Genomic DNA, 19,930 nt, shown 5'->3' with positions numbered 1-19,930 from the left:
CAGCCTTGCGACTGCTAGAGGACGGTGGCTAAAGCTACCTGCCTTTTCAATGCACTGCTGGCATGCTTTATTGAAGGTGTTCCGAGACAACTTTCCTGGGTTTTGACTTCGTCCTGATGCAGCCCCTCTTGGGAAATTGGTGCTCGTCCCAGAAGGCTCGAGATGCAGAAAACTGGATGGCAGCTGCAGAAATGAAGGACTCTGTTGAAGTGTGGAGAAGCAAGAACATAGCCAGCGCCTTGTGTTTGGGAGTCAGCAGCTGCTGGACTTTTGCGATTGCTTTCACTGTGCACTGAATGCCAGGACGGCATGTGCACGTTAAAACAACGAGCTGGGCAAGAGTAATCGAAAGATCACGGCCGTCAGAAAGCAGCTTATATATTGCCCTGGGAAGAGTACTGTTTTTGGAGTGTGCAGTAAAATCGTGTTTCTGGACAAGGGAGGCATAAGTGCGCTGCTCTCCTAAGCTATCTCCCTGCGAGACACACTGCCAAAGCTTTTCGCTATGATGCAGTCTAGTGCAGACGCACACTACGGCTCTCCGGAGCTGTCCGAAGCCAAGCGCCGGTGGCCGGCGTCTTTCGGCTGAAGCAGCGCTTCGGAGCGTAGGGCTGCCGCTCCGCTGTTGTGTGCGCGAAGCAGCCGCTTCTCCTGCTCCGGGAGCCGGACAGAGCGGTAGCTTGCACGAGGGCGAAGAACGTTGCCGCAGGGAGACGACATTGTGTGCACAGCCTTGCGACTGCTAGAGGACGGTGGCTAAAGCTCCCTGCCTTTTCAATGCACTGCTGGCATGCTTTATTGAAGGTCTTCCGAGACAACTTTCCTGGGTTTTGACTTCGTCCTGATGCAGCCCCTCTTGGGAAATTGGTGCTCGTCCCAGAAGGCTCGAGATGCAGAAAACTCGATGGCAGCTGCAGAAATGAAGGACTCTGTTGAAGTGTGGAGAAGCAAGAACATAGCCAGCGCCTTGTGTTTGGGAGTCAGCAGCTGCTGGACTTTTGCGATTGCTTTCACTGTGCACTGAATGCCAGGACGGCATGTGCACGTTAAAACAACGAGCTGGGCAAGAGTAATCGAAAGATCACGGACGTCAGAAAGCAGCTTATATATTGCCCTGGGAAGAGTACTGTTTTTGGAGTGTGCAGTAAAATCGTGTTTCTGGACAAGGGAGGCATAAGTGCGCTGTGCTCCTAAGCTATCTCCCTGCGAGACACACTGCCAAAGCTTTTCGCTATGATGCAGTCTAGTGCAGACGCACACTACGACTCTCCGGAGCTGTCCGAAGCCAAGCGCCGGTGGCCGGCGTCTTTCGGCTGAAGCAGCGCTTCGGAGCGTAGGGCTGCCGCTCCGCTGTTGTGTGCGCGAAGCAGCCGCTTCTCCTGCTCCGGGAGCCGGACAGAGCGGTAGCTTGCACGAGGGCGAAGAACGTTGCCGCAGGGAGACGACATTGTGTGCACAGCCTTGCGACTGCTAGAGGACGGTGGCTAAAGCTACCTGCCTTTTCAATGCACTGCTGGCATGCTTTATTGAAGGTCTTCCGAGACAACTTTCCTGGGTTTTGACTTCGTCCTGATGCAGCCCCTCTTGGGAAATTGGTGCTCGTCCCAGAAGGCTCGAGATGCAGAAAACTCGATGGCAGCTGCAGAAATGAAGGACTCTGTTGAAGTGTGGAGAAGCAAGAACATAGCCAGCGCCTTGTTTTTGGGAGTCAGCAGCTGCTGGACTTTTGCGATTGCTTTCACTGTGCACTGAATGCCAGGACGGCATGTGCACGTTAAAACAACGAGCTGGGCAAGAGTAATCGAAAGATCACGGACGTCAGAAAGCAGCTTATATATTGCCCTGGGAAGAGTACTGTTTTTGGAGTGTGCAGTAAAATCGTGTTTCTGGACAAGGGAGGCATAAGTGCGCTGTGCTCCTAAGCTATCTCCCTGCGAGACACACTGCCAAAGCTTTTCGCTATGATGCAGTCTAGTGCATACCCACTCTACGGCTCTCCGGAGCTGTCCGAAGCCAAGCGCCGGTGGCCGGCGTCTTTCGGCTGAAGCAGCGCTTCGGAGCGTAGGGCTGCCGCTCCGCTGTTGTGTGCGCGAAGCAGCCGCTTCTCCTGCTCCGGGAGCCGGACAGAGCGGTAGCTTGCACGAGGGCGAAGAACGTTGCCGCAGGGAGACGACATTGTGTGCACAGCCTTGCGACTGCTAGAGGACGGTGGCTAAAGCTACCTGCCTTTTCAATGCACTGCTGGCATGCTTTATTGAAGGTCTTCCGAGACAACTTTCCTGGGTTTTGACTTCGTCCTGATGCAGCCCCTCCTGGGAAATTGGTGCTCGTCCCAGAAGGCTCGAGATGCAGAAAACTCGATGGCAGCTGCAGAAATGAAGGACTCTGTTGAAGTGTGGAGAAGCAAGAACATAGCCAGCGCCTTGTGTTTGGGAGTCAGCAGCTGCTGGACTTTTGCGATTGCTTTCACTGTGCACTGAATGCCAGGACGGCATGTGCACGTTAAAACAACGAGCTGGGCAAGAGCAGGGAGGGATCACGGCCATCAGAAAGCAGCTTATATATTGCCCTGGGAAGAGTACTGTTTTTGGAGTGTGCAGTAAAATCGTGTTTCTGGGCAAATGAGGCATAAGTGCGCTGCGCTCCTAAACTATCTCTCTGCGAGACACACTGCCAAAGCTTTTCGCTATGATGCAGTCTAGTGCAGACGCACACTACGGCTCTCCGGAGCTGTCCGAAGCCAAGCGCCGGTGGCCAGCGTCTTTCGGCTGAAGCAGCGCTTCGGAGCGTAGGGCTGCCGCTCCGCTGTTGTGTGCGCGAAGCAGCCGCTTCTCCTGCTCCGGGAGCCGGACAGAGCGGTAGCTTGCACGAGGGCGAAGAACGTTGCCGCAGGGAGACGACATTGTGTGCACAGCCTTGCGACTGCTAGAGGACGGTGGCTAAAGCTCCCTGCCTTTTCAATGCACTGCTGGCATGCTTTATTGAAGGTCTTCCGAGACAACTTTCCTGGGTTTTGACTTCGTCCCGATGCAGCCCCTCTTGGGAAATTGGTGCTCGTCCCAGAAGGCTCGAGATGCAGAAAACTGGATGGCAGCTGCAGAAATGAAGGACTCTGTTGAAGTGTGGAGAAGCAAGAACATAGCCAGCGCCTTGTGTTTGGGAGTCAGCAGCTGCTGGACTTTTGCGATTGCTTTCACTGTGCACTGAATGCCAGGACGGCATGTGCACGTTAAAACAACGAGCTGGGCAAGAGTAATCGAAAGATCACGGCCGTCAGAAAGCAGCTTATATATTGCCCTGGGAAGAGTACTGTTTTTGGAGTGTGCAGTAAAATCGTGTTTCTGGGCAAATGAGGCATAAGTGCGCTGCGCTCCTAAGCTATCTCTCTGCGAGACACACTGCCAAAGCTTTTCGCTATGATGCAGTCTAGTGCAGACGCACACTACGGCTCTCCGGAGCTGTCCGAAGCCAAGCGCCGGTGGCCGGCGTCTTTCGGCTGAAGCAGCGCTTCGGAGCGTAGGGCTGCCGCTCCGCTGTTGTGTGCGCGAAGCAGCCGCTTCTCCTGCTCCGGGAGCCGGACAGAGCGGTAGCTTGTACGGGGGCGAAGAACGAAGCCGCAGAGCACCGGGCTTCGCGCACACCCTAAGGACTGCTAGAGGACCGTGGTGGCCGCACGCCTGCCTCTTCAATTCCCTTCTAGCATCCTTATGGAAGGTGTTCCAGGACAAATTCCCTGAGTTTTGAATTCGTCCTGATGCAGCCCCTCCTGGGAAACTCCTGCTCGTCCTCTGTGGCTCCGACATGCAGAGACCTCGATGGCAACTGCAGAAATGAAGGGCTGCGTTGAGTTGTCGAGAAGCAAGAACATAGCCAGCGCCTTGTGTTTGGGAGTCAGCAGCTGCTGGACTTTTGCGATTGCTTTCACTGTGCACTGAATGCCAGGACGGCATGTGCACGTTAAAACAACGAGCTGGGCAAGAGTAATCGAAAGATCACGGACGTCAGAAAGCAGCTTATATATTGCCCTGGGAAGAGTACTGTTTTTGGAGTGTGCAGTAAAATCGTGTTTCTGGACAAGGGAGGCATAAGTGCGCTGTGCTCCTAAGCTATCTCCCTGCGAGACACACTGCCAAAGCTTTTCGCTATGATGCAGTCTAGTGCAGACGCACACTACGGCTCTCCGGAGCTGTCCGAAGCCAAGCGCCGGTGGCCGGCGTCTTTCGGCTGAAGCAGCGCTTCGGAGCGTAGGGCTGCCGCTCCGCTGTTGTGTGCGCGAAGCAGCCGCTTCTCCTGCTCCGGGAGCCGGACAGAGCGGTAGCTTGCACGAGGGCGAAGAACGTTGCCGCAGGGAGACGACATTGTGTGCACAGCCTTGCGACTGCTAGAGGACGGTGGCTAAAGCTCCCTGCCTTTTCAATGCACTGCTGGCATGCTTTATTGAAGGTGTTCCGAGACAACTTTCCTGGGTTTTGACTTCGTCCTGATGCAGCCCCTCTTGGGAAATTGGTGCTCGTCCCAGAAGGCTCGAGATGCAGAAAACTCGATGGCAGCTGCAGAAATGAAGGACTCTGTTGAAGTGTGGAGAAGCAAGAACATAGCCAGCGCCTTGTGTTTGGGAGTCAGCAGCTGCTGGACTTTTGCGATTGCTTTCACTGTGCACTGAATGCCAGGACGGCATGTGCACGTTAAAACAACGAGCTGGGCAAGAGTAATCGAAAGATCACGGCCGTCAGAAAGCAGCTTATATATTGCCCTGGGAAGAGTACTGTTTTTGGAGTGTGCAGTAAAATCGTGTTTCTGGACAAGGGAGGCATAAGTGCGCTGTGCTCCTAAGCTATCTCCCTGCGAGACACACTGCCAAAGCTTTTCGCTATGATGCAGTCTAGTGCAGACGCACACTACGGCTCTCCGGAGCTGTCCGAAGCCAAGCGCCGGTGGCCGGCGTCTTTCGGCTGAAGCAGCGCTTCGGAGCGTACGGCTGCCGCTCCGCTGTTGTGTGCGCGAAGCAGCCGCTTCTCCTGCTCCGGGAGCCGGACAGAGCGGTAGCTTGCACGAGGGCGAAGAACGTTGCCGCAGGGAGACGACATTGTGTGCACAGCCTTGCGACTGCTAGAGGACGGTGGCTAAAGCTCCCTGCCTTTTCAATGCACTGCTGGCATGCTTTATTGAAGGTCTTCCGAGACAACTTTCCTGGGTTTTGACTTCGTCCCGATGCAGCCCCTCTTGGGAAATTGGTGCTCGTCCCAGAAGGCTCGAGATGCAGAAAACTCGATGGCAGCTGCAGAAATGAAGGACTCTGTTGAAGTGTGGAGAAGCAAGAACATAGCCAGCGCCTTGTGTTTGGGAGTCAGCAGCTGCTGGACTTTTGCGATTGCTTTCACTGTGCACTGAATGCCAGGACGGCATGTGCACGTTAAAACAACGAGCTGGGCAAGAGTAATCGAAAGATCACGGACGTCAGAAAGCAGCTTATATATTGCCCTGGGAAGAGTACTGTTTTTGGAGTGTGCAGTAAAATCGTGTTTCTGGGCAAATGAGGCATAAGTGCGCTGCGCTCCTAAGCTATCTCTCTGCGAGACACACTGCCAAAGCTTTTCGCTATGATGCAGTCTAGTGCAGACGCACACTACGGCTCTCCGGAGCTGTCCGAAGCCAAGCGCCGGTGGCCGGCGTCTTTCGGCTGAAGCAGCGCTTCGGAGCGTAGGGCTGCCGCTCCGCTGTTGTGTGCGCGAAGCAGCCGCTTCTCCTGCTCCGGGAGCCGGACAGAGCGGTAGCTTGTACGGGGGCGAAGAACGAAGCCGCAGAGCACCGGGCTTCGCGCACACCTTAAGGACTGCTAGAGGACCGTGGTGGCCGCACGCCTGCCTCTTCAATTCCCTTCTAGCATCCTTATGGAAGGTGTTCCAGGACAAATTCCCTGAGTTTTGAATTCGTCCTGATGCAGCCCCTCCTGGGAAACTCGTGCTCGTCCTCTGTGGCTCCGACATGCAGAGACCTCGATGGCAACTGCAGAAATGAAGGGCTGCGTTGAGTTGTCGAGAAGCAAGAACATAGCCAGCGCCTTGTGTTTGGGAGTCAGCAGCTGCTGGACTTTTGCGATTGCTTTCACTGTGCACTGAATGCCAGGACGGCATGTGCACGTTAAAACAACGAGCTGGGCAAGAGTAATCGAAAGATCACGGACGTCAGAAAGCAGCTTATATATTGCCCTGGGAAGAGTACTGTTTTTGGAGTGTGCAGTAAAATCGTGTTTCTGGACAAGGGAGGCATAAGTGCGCTGCGCTCCTAAGCTATCTCCCTGCGAGACACACTGCCAAAGCTTTTCGCTATGATGCAGTCTAGTGCAGACGCACACTACGGCTCTCCGGAGCTGTCCGAAGCCAAGCGCCGGTGGCCAGCGTCTTTCGGCTGAAGCAGCGCTTCGGAGCGTAGGGCTGCCGCTCCGCTGTTGTGTGCGCGAAGCAGCCGCTTCTCCTGCTCCGGGAGCCGGACAGAGCGGTAGCTTGTACGAGGGCGAAGAACGTTGCCGCAGGGAGACGACATTGTGTGCACAGCCTTGCGACTGCTAGAGGACGGTGGCTAAAGCTCCCTGCCTTTTCAATGCACTGCTGGCATGCTTTATTGAAGGTGTTCCGAGACAACTTTCCTGGGTTTTGACTTCGTCCTGATGCAGCCCCTCTTGGGAAATTGGTGCTCGTCCCAGAAGGCTCGAGATGCAGAAAACTCGATGGCAGCTGCAGAAATGAAGGACTCTGTTGAAGTGTGGAGAAGCAAGAACATAGCCAGCGCCTTGTGTTTGGGAGTCAGCAGCTGCTGGACTTTTGCGATTGCTTTCACTGTGCACTGAATGCCAGGACGGCATGTGCACGTTAAAACAACGAGCTGGGCAAGAGTAATCGAAAGATCACGGCCGTCAGAAAGCAGCTTATATATTGCCCTGGGAAGAGTACTGTTTTTGGAGTGTGCAGTAAAATCGTGTTTCTGGGCAAATGAGGCATAAGTGCGCTGCGCTCCTAAGCTATCTCTCTGCGAGACACACTGCCAAAGCTTTTCGCTATGATGCAGTCTAGTGCAGACGCACACTACGGCTCTCCGGAGCTGTCCGAAGCCAAGCGCCGGTGGCCGGCGTCTTTCGGCTGAAGCAGCGCTTCGGAGCGTAGGGCTGCCGCTCCGCTGTTGTGTGCGCGAAGCAGCCGCTTCTCCTGCTCCGGGAGCCGGACAGAGCGCTAGCTTGTACGGGGGCGAAGAACGAAGCCGCAGAGCACCGGGCTTCGCGCACACCTTAAGGACTGCTAGAGGACCGTGGTGGCCGCACGCCTGCCTCTTCAATTCCCTTCTAGCATCCTTATGGAAGGTGTTCCAGGACAAATTCCCTGAGTTTTGAATTCGTCCTGATGCAGCCCCTCCTGGGAAACTCCTGCTCGTCCTCTGTGGCTCCGACATGCAGAGACCTCGATGGCAACTGCAGAAATGAAGGGCTGCGTTGAGTTGTCGAGAAGCAAGAACATAGCCAGCGCCTTGTGTTTGGGAGTCAGCAGCTGCTGGACTTTTGCGATTGCTTTCACTGTGCACTGAATGCCAGGACGGCATGTGCACGTTAAAACAACGAGCTGGGCAAGAGTAATCGAAAGATCACGGCCGTCAGAAAGCAGCTTATATATTGCCCTGGGAAGAGTACTGTTTTTGGAGTGTGCAGTAAAATCGTGTTTCTGGACAAGGGAGGCATAAGTGCGCTGTGCTCCTAAGCTATCTCCCTGCGAGACACACTGCCAAAGCTTTTCGCTATGATGCAGTCTAGTGCAGACGCACACTACGGCTCTCCGGAGCTGTCCGAAGCCAAGCGCCGGTGGCCGGCGTCTTTCGGCTGAAGCAGCGCTTCGGAGCGTAGGGCTGCCGCTCCGCTGTTGTGTGCGCGAAGCAGCCGCTTCTCCTGCTCCGGGAGCCGGACAGAGCGGTAGCTTGTACGAGGGCGAAGAACGTTGCCGCAGGGAGACGACATTGTGTGCACAGCCTTGCGACTGCTAGAGGACGGTGGCTAAAGCTCCCTGCCTTTTCAATGCACTGCTGGCATGCTTTATTGAAGGTGTTCCGAGACAACTTTCCTGGGTTTTGACTTCGTCCTGATGCAGCCCCTCTTGGGAAATTGGTGCTCGTCCCAGAAGGCTCGAGATGCAGAAAACTCGATGGCAGCTGCAGAAATGAAGGACTCTGTTGAAGTGTGGAGAAGCAAGAACATAGCCAGCGCCTTGTGTTTGGGAGTCAGCAGCTGCTGGACTTTTGCGATTGCTTTCACTGTGCACTGAATGCCAGGACGGCATGTGCACGTTAAAACAACGAGCTGGGCAAGAGTAATCGAAAGATCACGGACGTCAGAAAGCAGCTTATATATTGCCCTGGGAAGAGTACTGTTTTTGGAGTGTGCAGTAAAATCGTGTTTCTGGACAAGGGAGGCATAAGTGCGCTGCGCTCCTAAGCTATCTCTCTGCGAGACACACTGCCAAAGCTTTTCGCTATGATGCAGTCTAGTGCAGACGCACACTACGGCTCTCCGGAGCTGTCCGAAGCCAAGCGCCGGTGGCCGGCGTCTTTCGGCTGAAGCAGCGCTTCGGAGCGTAGGGCTACCGCTCCGCTGTTGTGTGCGCGAAGCAGCCGCTTCTCCTGCTCCGGGAGCCGGACAGAGCGGTAGCTTGTACGGGGGCGAAGAACGAAGCCGCAGAGCACCGGGCTTCGCGCACACCTTAAGGACTGCTAGAGGACCGTGGTGGCCGCACGCCTGCCTCTTCAATTCCCTTCTAGCATCCTTATGGAAGGTGTTCCAGGACAAATTCCCTGAGTTTTGAATTCGTCCTGATGCAGCCCCTCCTGGGAAACTCGTGCTCGTCCTCTGTGGCTCCGACATGCAGAGACCTCGATGGCAACTGCAGAAATGAAGGGCTGCGTTGAGTTGTCGAGAAGCAAGAACATAGCCAGCGCCTTGTGTTTGGGAGTCAGCAGCTGCTGGACTTTTGCGATTGCTTTCACTGTGCACTGAATGCCAGGACGGCATGTGCACGTTAAAACAACGAGCTGGGCAAGAGTAATCGAAAGATCACGGACGTCAGAAAGCAGCTTATATATTGCCCTGGGAAGAGTACTGTTTTTGGAGTGTGCAGTAAAATCGTGTTTCTGGACAAGGGAGGCATAAGTGCGCTGCTCTCCTAAGCTATCTCCCTGCGAGACACACTGCCAAAGCTTTTCGCTATGATGCAGTCTAGTGCAGACGCACACTACGGCTCTCCGGAGCTGTCCGAAGCCAAGCGCCGGTGGCCAGCGTCTTTCGGCTGAAGCAGCGCTTCGGAGCGTAGGGCTGCCGCTCCGCTGTTGTGTGCGCGAAGCAGCCGCTTCTCCTGCTCCGGGAGCCGGACAGAGCGGTAGCTTGTACGGCGGCGAAGAACGTTACCACAGGGAGACGACATTGTGTGCACAGCCTTGCGACTGCTAGAGGACGGTGGCTAAAGCTACCTGCCTTTTCAATGCACTGCTGGCATGCTTTATTGAAGGTGTTCCGAGACAACTTTCCTGGGTTTTGACTTCGTCCTGATGCAGCCCCTCTTGGGAAATTGGTGCTCGTCCCAGAAGGCTCGAGATGCAGAAAACTCGATGGCAGCTGCAGAAATGAAGGACTCTGTTGAAGTGTGGAGAAGCAAGAACATAGCCAGCGCCTTGTGTTTGGGAGTCAGCAGCTGCTGGACTTTTGCGATTGCTTTCACTGTGCACTGAATGCCAGGACGGCATGTGCACGTTAAAACAACGAGCTGGGCAAGAGTAATCGAAAGATCACGGACGTCAGAAAGCAGCTTATATATTGCCCTGGGAAGAGTACTGTTTTTGGAGTGTGCAGTAAAATCGTGTTTCTGGACAAGGGAGGCATAAGTGCGCTGCGCTCCTAAGCTATCTCTCTGCGAGACACACTGCCAAAGCTTTTCGCTATGATGCAGTCTAGTGCAGACGCACACTACGGCTCTCCGGAGCTGTCCGAAGCCAAGCGCCGGTGGCCGGCGTCTTTCGGCTGAAGCAGCGCTTCGGAGCGTAGGGCTGCCGCTCCGCTGTTGTGTGCGCGAAGCAGCCGCTTCTCCTGCTCCGGGAGCCGGACAGAGCGGTAGCTTGTACGGGGGCGAAGAACGAAGCCGCAGAGCACCGGGCTTCGCGCACACCTTAAGGACTGCTAGAGGACCGTGGTGGCCGCACGCCTGCCTCTTCAATTCCCTTCTAGCATCCTTATGGAAGGTGTTCCAGGACAAATTCCCTGAGTTTTGAATTCGTCCTGATGCAGCCCCTCCTGGGAAACTCGTGCTCGTCCTCTGTGGCTCCGACATGCAGAGACCTCGATGGCAACTGCAGAAATGAAGGGCTGCGTTGAGTTGTCGAGAAGCAAGAACATAGCCAGCGCCTTGTGTTTGGGAGTCAGCAGCTGCTGGACTTTTGCGATTGCTTTCACTGTGCACTGAATGCCAGGACGGCATGTGCACGTTAAAACAACGAGCTGGGCAAGAGTAATCGAAAGATCACGGCCGTCAGAAAGCAGCTTATATATTGCCCTGGGAAGAGTACTGTTTTTGGAGTGTGCAGTAAAATCGTGTTTCTGGACAAGGGAGGCATAAGTGCGCTGCTCTCCTAAGCTATCTCCCTGCGAGACACACTGCCAAAGCTTTTCGCTATGATGCAGTCTAGTGCAGACGCACACTACGGCTCTCCGGAGCTGTCCGAAGCCAAGCGCCGGTGGCCAGCGTCTTTCGGCTGAAGCAGCGCTTCGGAGCGTAGGGCTGCCGCTCCGCTGTTGTGTGCGCGAAGCAGCCGCTTCTCCTGCTCCGGGAGCCGGACAGAGCGGTAGCTTGTACGGCGGCGAAGAACGTTGCCACAGGGAGACGACATTGTGTGCACAGCCTTGCGACTGCTAGAGGACGGTGGCTAAAGCTACCTGCCTTTTCAATGCACTGCTGGCATGCTTTATTGAAGGTGTTCCGAGACAACTTTCCTGGGTTTTGACTTCGTCCTGATGCAGCCCCTCTTGGGAAATTGGTGCTCGTCCCAGAAGGCTCGAGATGCAGAAAACTGGATGGCAGCTGCAGAAATGAAGGACTCTGTTGAAGTGTGGAGAAGCAAGAACATAGCCAGCGCCTTGTGTTTGGGAGTCAGCAGCTGCTGGACTTTTGCGATTGCTTTCACTGTGCACTGAATGCCAGGACGGCATGTGCACGTTAAAACAACGAGCTGGGCAAGAGTAATCGAAAGATCACGGCCGTCAGAAAGCAGCTTATATATTGCCCTGGGAAGAGTACTGTTTTTGGAGTGTGCAGTAAAATCGTGTTTCTGGACAAGGGAGGCATAAGTGCGCTGCTCTCCTAAGCTATCTCCCTGCGAGACACACTGCCAAAGCTTTTCGCTATGATGCAGTCTAGTGCAGACGCACACTACGGCTCTCCGGAGCTGTCCGAAGCCAAGCGCCGGTGGCCGGCGTCTTTCGGCTGAAGCAGCGCTTCGGAGCGTAGGGCTGCCGCTCCGCTGTTGTGTGCGCGAAGCAGCCGCTTCTCCTGCTCCGGGAGCCGGACAGAGCGGTAGCTTGCACGAGGGCGAAGAACGTTGCCGCAGGGAGACGACATTGTGTGCACAGCCTTGCGACTGCTAGAGGACGGTGGCTAAAGCTCCCTGCCTTTTCAATGCACTGCTGGCATGCTTTATTGAAGGTCTTCCGAGACAACTTTCCTGGGTTTTGACTTCGTCCTGATGCAGCCCCTCTTGGGAAATTGGTGCTCGTCCCAGAAGGCTCGAGATGCAGAAAACTCGATGGCAGCTGCAGAAATGAAGGACTCTGTTGAAGTGTGGAGAAGCAAGAACATAGCCAGCGCCTTGTGTTTGGGAGTCAGCAGCTGCTGGACTTTTGCGATTGCTTTCACTGTGCACTGAATGCCAGGACGGCATGTGCACGTTAAAACAACGAGCTGGGCAAGAGTAATCGAAAGATCACGGACGTCAGAAAGCAGCTTATATATTGCCCTGGGAAGAGTACTGTTTTTGGAGTGTGCAGTAAAATCGTGTTTCTGGACAAGGGAGGCATAAGTGCGCTGTGCTCCTAAGCTATCTCCCTGCGAGACACACTGCCAAAGCTTTTCGCTATGATGCAGTCTAGTGCAGACGCACACTACGACTCTCCGGAGCTGTCCGAAGCCAAGCGCCGGTGGCCGGCGTCTTTCGGCTGAAGCAGCGCTTCGGAGCGTAGGGCTGCCGCTCCGCTGTTGTGTGCGCGAAGCAGCCGCTTCTCCTGCTCCGGGAGCCGGACAGAGCGGTAGCTTGCACGAGGGCGAAGAACGTTGCCGCAGGGAGACGACATTGTGTGCACAGCCTTGCGACTGCTAGAGGACGGTGGCTAAAGCTACCTGCCTTTTCAATGCACTGCTGGCATGCTTTATTGAAGGTCTTCCGAGACAACTTTCCTGGGTTTTGACTTCGTCCTGATGCAGCCCCTCTTGGGAAATTGGTGCTCGTCCCAGAAGGCTCGAGATGCAGAAAACTCGATGGCAGCTGCAGAAATGAAGGACTCTGTTGAAGTGTGGAGAAGCAAGAACATAGCCAGCGCCTTGTTTTTGGGAGTCAGCAGCTGCTGGACTTTTGCGATTGCTTTCACTGTGCACTGAATGCCAGGACGGCATGTGCACGTTAAAACAACGAGCTGGGCAAGAGTAATCGAAAGATCACGGACGTCAGAAAGCAGCTTATATATTGCCCTGGGAAGAGTACTGTTTTTGGAGTGTGCAGTAAAATCGTGTTTCTGGACAAGGGAGGCATAAGTGCGCTGTGCTCCTAAGCTATCTCCCTGCGAGACACACTGCCAAAGCTTTTCGCTATGATGCAGTCTAGTGCATACCCACTCTACGGCTCTCCGGAGCTGTCCGAAGCCAAGCGCCGGTGGCCGGCGTCTTTCGGCTGAAGCAGCGCTTCGGAGCGTAGGGCTGCCGCTCCGCTGTTGTGTGCGCGAAGCAGCCGCTTCTCCTGCTCCGGGAGCCGGACAGAGCGGTAGCTTGCACGAGGGCGAAGAACGTTGCCGCAGGGAGACGACATTGTGTGCACAGCCTTGCGACTGCTAGAGGACGGTGGCTAAAGCTACCTGCCTTTTCAATGCACTGCTGGCATGCTTTATTGAAGGTCTTCCGAGACAACTTTCCTGGGTTTTGACTTCGTCCTGATGCAGCCCCTCCTGGGAAATTGGTGCTCGTCCCAGAAGGCTCGAGATGCAGAAAACTCGATGGCAGCTGCAGAAATGAAGGACTCTGTTGAAGTGTGGAGAAGCAAGAACATAGCCAGCGCCTTGTGTTTGGGAGTCAGCAGCTGCTGGACTTTTGCGATTGCTTTCACTGTGCACTGAATGCCAGGACGGCATGTGCACGTTAAAACAACGAGCTGGGCAAGAGCAGGGAGGGATCACGGCCATCAGAAAGCAGCTTATATATTGCCCTGGGAAGAGTACTGTTTTTGGAGTGTGCAGTAAAATCGTGTTTCTGGGCAAATGAGGCATAAGTGCGCTGCGCTCCTAAACTATCTCTCTGCGAGACACACTGCCAAAGCTTTTCGCTATGATGCAGTCTAGTGCAGACGCACACTACGGCTCTCCGGAGCTGTCCGAAGCCAAGCGCCGGTGGCCAGCGTCTTTCGGCTGAAGCAGCGCTTCGGAGCGTAGGGCTGCCGCTCCGCTGTTGTGTGCGCGAAGCAGCCGCTTCTCCTGCTCCGGGAGCCGGACAGAGCGGTAGCTTGCACGAGGGCGAAGAACGTTGCCGCAGGGAGACGACATTGTGTGCACAGCCTTGCGACTGCTAGAGGACGGTGGCTAAAGCTCCCTGCCTTTTCAATGCACTGCTGGCATGCTTTATTGAAGGTCTTCCGAGACAACTTTCCTGGGTTTTGACTTCGTCCCGATGCAGCCCCTCTTGGGAAATTGGTGCTCGTCCCAGAAGGCTCGAGATGCAGAAAACTCGATGGCAGCTGCAGAAATGAAGGACTCTGTTGAAGTGTGGAGAAGCAAGAACATAGCCAGCGCCTTGTGTTTGGGAGTCAGCAGCTGCTGGACTTTTGCGATTGCTTTCACTGTGCACTGAATGCCAGGACGGCATGTGCACGTTAAAACAACGAGCTGGGCAAGAGTAATCGAAAGATCACGGCCGTCAGAAAGCAGCTTATATATTGCCCTGGGAAGAGTACTGTTTTTGGAGTGTGCAGTAAAATCGTGTTTCTGGGCAAATGAGGCATAAGTGCGCTGCGCTCCTAAGCTATCTCTCTGCGAGACACACTGCCAAAGCTTTTCGCTATGATGCAGTCTAGTGCAGACGCACACTACGGCTCTCCGGAGCTGTCCGAAGCCAAGCGCCGGTGGCCGGCGTCTTTCGGCTGAAGCAGCGCTTCGGAGCGTAGGGCTGCCGCTCCGCTGTTGTGTGCGCGAAGCAGCCGCTTCTCCTGCTCCGGGAGCCGGACAGAGCGGTAGCTTGTACGGGGGCGAAGAACGAAGCCGCAGAGCACCGGGCTTCGCGCACACCCTAAGGACTGCTAGAGGACCGTGGTGGCCGCACGCCTGCCTCTTCAATTCCCTTCTAGCATCCTTATGGAAGGTGTTCCAGGACAAATTCCCTGAGTTTTGAATTCGTCCTGATGCAGCCCCTCCTGGGAAACTCCTGCTCGTCCTCTGTGGCTCCGACATGCAGAGACCTCGATGGCAACTGCAGAAATGAAGGGCTGCGTTGAGTTGTCGAGAAGCAAGAACATAGCCAGCGCCTTGTGTTTGGGAGTCAGCAGCTGCTGGACTTTTGCGATTGCTTTCACTGTGCACTGAATGCCAGGACGGCATGTGCACGTTAAAACAACGAGCTGGGCAAGAGTAATCGAAAGATCACGGCCGTCAGAAAGCAGCTTATATATTGCCCTGGGAAGAGTACTGTTTTTGGAGTGTGCAGTAAAATCGTGTTTCTGGACAAGGGAGGCATAAGTGCGCTGTGCTCCTAAGCTATCTCCCTGCGAGACACACTGCCAAAGCTTTTCGCTATGATGCAGTCTAGTGCAGACGCACACTACGGCTCTCCGGAGCTGTCCGAAGCCAAGCGCCGGTGGCCGGCGTCTTTCGGCTGAAGCAGCGCTTCGGAGCGTAGGGCTGCCGCTCCGCTGTTGTGTGCGCGAAGCAGCCGCTTCTCCTGCTCCGGGAGCCGGACAGAGCGGTAGCTTGTACGAGGGCGAAGGACGTTGCCGCAGGGAGACGACATTGTGTGCACAGCCTTGCGACTGCTAGAGGACGGTGGCTAAAGCTCCCTGCCTTTTCAATGCACTGCTGGCATGCTTTATTGAAGGTGTTCCGAGACAACTTTCCTGGGTTTTGACTTCGTCCTGATGCAGCCCCTCTTGGGAAATTGGTGCTCGTCCCAGAAGGCTCGAGATGCAGAAAACTGGATGGCAGCTGCAGAAATGAAGGACTCTGTTGAAGTGTGGAGAAGCAAGAACATAGCCAGCGCCTTGTGTTTGGGAGTCAGCAGCTGCTGGACTTTTGCGATTGCTTTCACTGTGCACTGAATGCCAGGACGGCATGTGCACGTTAAAACAACGAGCTGGGCAAGAGTAATCGAAAGATCACGGCCGTCAGAAAGCAGCTTATATATTGCCCTGGGAAGAGTACTGTTTTTGGAGTGTGCAGTAAAATCGTGTTTCTGGACAAGGGAGGCATAAGTGCGCTGCTCTCCTAAGCTATCTCCCTGCGAGACACACTGCCAAAGCTTTTCGCTATGATGCAGTCTAGTGCAGACGCACACTACGGCTCTCCGGAGCTGTCCGAAGCCAAGCGCCGGTGGCCGGCGTCTTTCGGCTGAAGCAGCGCTTCGGAGCGTACGGCTGCCGCTCCGCTGTTGTGTGCGCGAAGCAGCCGCTTCTCCTGCTCCGGGAGCCGGACAGAGCGGTAGCTTGCACGAGGGCGAAGAACGTTGCCGCAGGGAGACGACATTGTGTGCACAGCCTTGCGACTGCTAGAGGACGGTGGCTAAAGCTCCCTGCCTTTTCAATGCACTGCTGGCATGCTTTATTGAAGGTCTTCCGAGACAACTTTCCTGGGTTTTGACTTCGTCCCGATGCAGCCCCTCTTGGGAAATTGGTGCTCGTCCCAGAAGGCTCGAGATGCAGAAAACTCGATGGCAGCTGCAGAAATGAAGGACTCTGTTGAAGTGTGGAGAAGCAAGAACATAGCCAGCGCCTTGTGTTTGGGAGTCAGCAGCTGCTGGACTTTTGCGATTGCTTTCACTGTGCACTGAATGCCAGGACGGCATGTGCACGTTAAAACAACGAGCTGGGCAAGAGTAATCGAAAGATCACGGCCGTCAGAAAGCAGCTTATATATTGCCCTGGGAAGAGTACTGTTTTTGGAGTGTGCAGTAAAATCGTGTTTCTGGGCAAATGAGGCATAAGTGCGCTGCGCTCCTAAGCTATCTCTCTGCGAGACACACTGCCAAAGCTTTTCGCTATGATGCAGTCTAGTGCAGACGCACACTACGGCTCTCCGGAGCTGTCCGAAGCCAAGCGCCGGTGGCCGGCGTCTTTCGGCTGAAGCAGCGCTTCGGAGCGTAGGGCTGCCGCTCCGCTGTTGTGTGCGCGAAGCAGCCGCTTCTCCTGCTCCGGGAGCCGGACAGAGCGGTAGCTTGTACGGGGGCGAAGAACGAAGCCGCAGAGCACCGGGCTTCGCGCACACCTTAAGGACTGCTAGAGGACCGTGGTGGCCGCACGCCTGCCTCTTCAATTCCCTTCTAGCATCCTTATGGAAGGTGTTCCAGGACAAATTCCCTGAGTTTTGAATTCGTCCTGATGCAGCCCCTCCTGGGAAACTCGTGCTCGTCCTCTGTGGCTCCGACATGCAGAGACCTCGATGGCAACTGCAGAAATGAAGGGCTGCGTTGAGTTGTCGAGAAGCAAGAACATAGCCAGCGCCTTGTGTTTGGGAGTCAGCAGCTGCTGGACTTTTGCGATTGCTTTCACTGTGCACTGAATGCCAGGACGGCATGTGCACGTTAAAACAACGAGCTGGGCAAGAGTAATCGAAAGATCACGGACGTCAGAAAGCAGCTTATATATTGCCCTGGGAAGAGTACTGTTTTTGGAGTGTGCAGTAAAATCGTGTTTCTGGACAAGGGAGGCATAAGTGCGCTGCGCTCCTAAGCTATCTCTCTGCGAGACACACTGCCAAAGCTTTTCGCTATGATGCAGTCTAGTGCAGACGCACACTACGGCTCTCCGGAGCTGTCCGAAGCCAAGCGCCGGTGGCCAGCGTCTTTCGGCTGAAGCAGCGCTTCGGAGCGTAGGGCTGCCGCTCCGCTGTTGTGTGCGCGAAGCAGCCGCTTCTCCTGCTCCGGGAGCCGGACAGAGCGGTAGCTTGTACGAGGGCGAAGAACGTTGCCGCAGGGAGACGACATTGTGTGCACAGCCTTGCGACTGCTAGAGGACGGTGGCTAAAGCTCCCTGCCTTTTCAATGCACTGCTGGCATGCTTTATTGAAGGTGTTCCGAGACAACTTTCCTGGGTTTTGACTTCGTCCTGATGCAGCCCCTCTTGGGAAATTGGTGCTCGTCCCAGAAGGCTCGAGATGCAGAAAACTCGATGGCAGCTGCAGAAATGAAGGACTCTGTTGAAGTGTGGAGAAGCAAGAACATAGCCAGCGCCTTGTGTTTGGGAGTCAGCAGCTGCTGGACTTTTGCGATTGCTTTCACTGTGCACTGAATGCCAGGACGGCATGTGCACGTTAAAACAACGAGCTGGGCAAGAGTAATCGAAAGATCACGGACGTCAGAAAGCAGCTTATATATTGCCCTGGGAAGAGTACTGTTTTTGGAGTGTGCAGTAAAATCGTGTTTCTGGACAAGGGAGGCATAAGTGCGCTGCGCTCCTAAGGTATCTCCCTGCGAGACACACTGCCAAAGCTTTTCGCTATGATGCAGTCTAGTGCAGACGCACACTACGGCTCTCCGGAGCTGTCCGAAGCCAAGCGCAGGGGGCCGGCGTCTTTCGGCTGAAGCAGCGCTTCGGAGCGTAGGGCTGCCGCTCCGCTGTTGTGTGCGCGAAGCAGCCGCTTCTCCTGCTCCGGGAGCCGGACAGAGCGCTAGCTTGTACGGGGGCGAAGAACGAAGCCGCAGAGCACCGGGCTTCGCGCACACCTTAAGGACTGCTAGAGGACCGTGGTGGCCGCACGCCTGCCTCTTCAATTCCCTTCTAGCATCCTTATGGAAGGTGTTCCAGGACAAATTCCCTGAGTTTTGAATTCGTCCTGATGCAGCCCCTCCTGGGAAACTCGTGCTCGTCCTCTGTGGCTCCGACATGCAGAGACCTCGATGGCAACTGCAGAAATGAAGGGCTGCGTTGAGTTGTCGAGAAGCAAGAACATAGCCAGCGCCTTGTGTTTGGGAGTCAGCAGCTGCTGGACTTTTGCGATTGCTTTCACTGTGCACTGAATGCCAGGACGGCATGTGCACGTTAAAACAACGAGCTGGGCAAGAGTAATCGAAAGATCACGGACGTCAGAAAGCAGCTTATATATTGCCCTGGGAAGAGTACTGTTTTTGGAGTGTGCAGTAAAATCGTGTTTCTGGACAAGGGAGGCATAAGTGCGCTGCTCTCCTAAGCTATCTCCCTGCGAGACACACTGCCAAAGCTTTTCGCTATGATGCAGTCTAGTGCAGACGCACACTACGGCTCTCCGGAGCTGTCCGAAGCCAAGCGCCGGTGGCCAGCGTCTTTCGGCTGAAGCAGCGCTTCGGAGCGTAGGGCTGCCGCTCCGCTGTTGTGTGCGCGAAGCAGCCGCTTCTCCTGCTCCGGGAGCCGGACAGAGCGGTAGCTTGTACGGCGGCGAAGAACGTTGCCACAGGGAGACGACATTGTGTGCACAGCCTTGCGACTGCTAGAGGACGGTGGCTAAAGCTACCTGCCTTTTCAATGCACTGCTGGCATGCTTTATTGAAGGTGTTCCGAGACAACTTTCCTGGGTTTTGACTTCGTCCTGATGCAGCCCCTCTTGGGAAATTGGTGCTCGTCCCAGAAGGCTCGAGATGCAGAAAACTCGATGGCAGCTGCAGAAATGAAGGACTCTGTTGAAGTGTGGAGAAGCAAGAACATAGCCAGCGCCTTGTGTTTGGGAGTCAGCAGCTGCTGGACTTTTGCGATTGCTTTCACTGTGCACTGAATGCCAGGACGGCATGTGCACGTTAAAACAACGAGCTGGGCAAGAGTAATCGAAAGATCACGGCCGTCAGAAAGCAGCTTATATATTGCCCTGGGAAGAGTACTGTTTTTGGAGTGTGCAGTAAAATCGTGTTTCTGGACAAGGGAGGCATAAGTGCGCTGCTCTCCTAAGCTATCTCCCTGCGAGACACACTGCCAAAGCTTTTCGCTATGATGCAGTCTAGTGCAGACGCACACTACGGCTCTCCGGAGCTGTCCGAAGCCAAGCGCCGGTGGCCGGCGTCTTTCGGCTGAAGCAGCGCTTCGGAGCGTAGGGCTGCCGCTCCGCTGTTGTGTGCGCGAAGCAGCCGCTTCTCCTGCTCCGGGAGCCGGACAGAGCGGTAGCTTGCACGAGGGCGAAGAACGTTGCCGCAGGGAGACGACATTGTGTGCACAGCCTTGCGACTGCTAGAGGACGGTGGCTAAAGCTCCCTGCCTTTTCAATGCACTGCTGGCATGCTTTATTGAAGGTCTTCCGAGACAACTTTCCTGGGTTTTGACTTCGTCCTGATGCAGCCCCTCTTGGGAAATTGGTGCTCGTCCCAGAAGGCTCGAGATGCAGAAAACTGGATGGCAGCTGCAGAAATGAAGGACTCTGTTGAAGTGTGGAGAAGCAAGAACATAGCCAGCGCCTTGTGTTTGGGAGTCAGCAGCTGCTGGACTTTTGCGA

This window comes from Lonchura striata, chromosome 13 (genome assembly GCF_046129695.1).
Source record: "Lonchura striata isolate bLonStr1 chromosome 13, bLonStr1.mat, whole genome shotgun sequence".
Taxonomy (NCBI): Eukaryota; Metazoa; Chordata; class Aves; order Passeriformes; family Estrildidae; genus Lonchura; species Lonchura striata.
Note: the sequence above shows the minus strand (reverse complement) of the source record.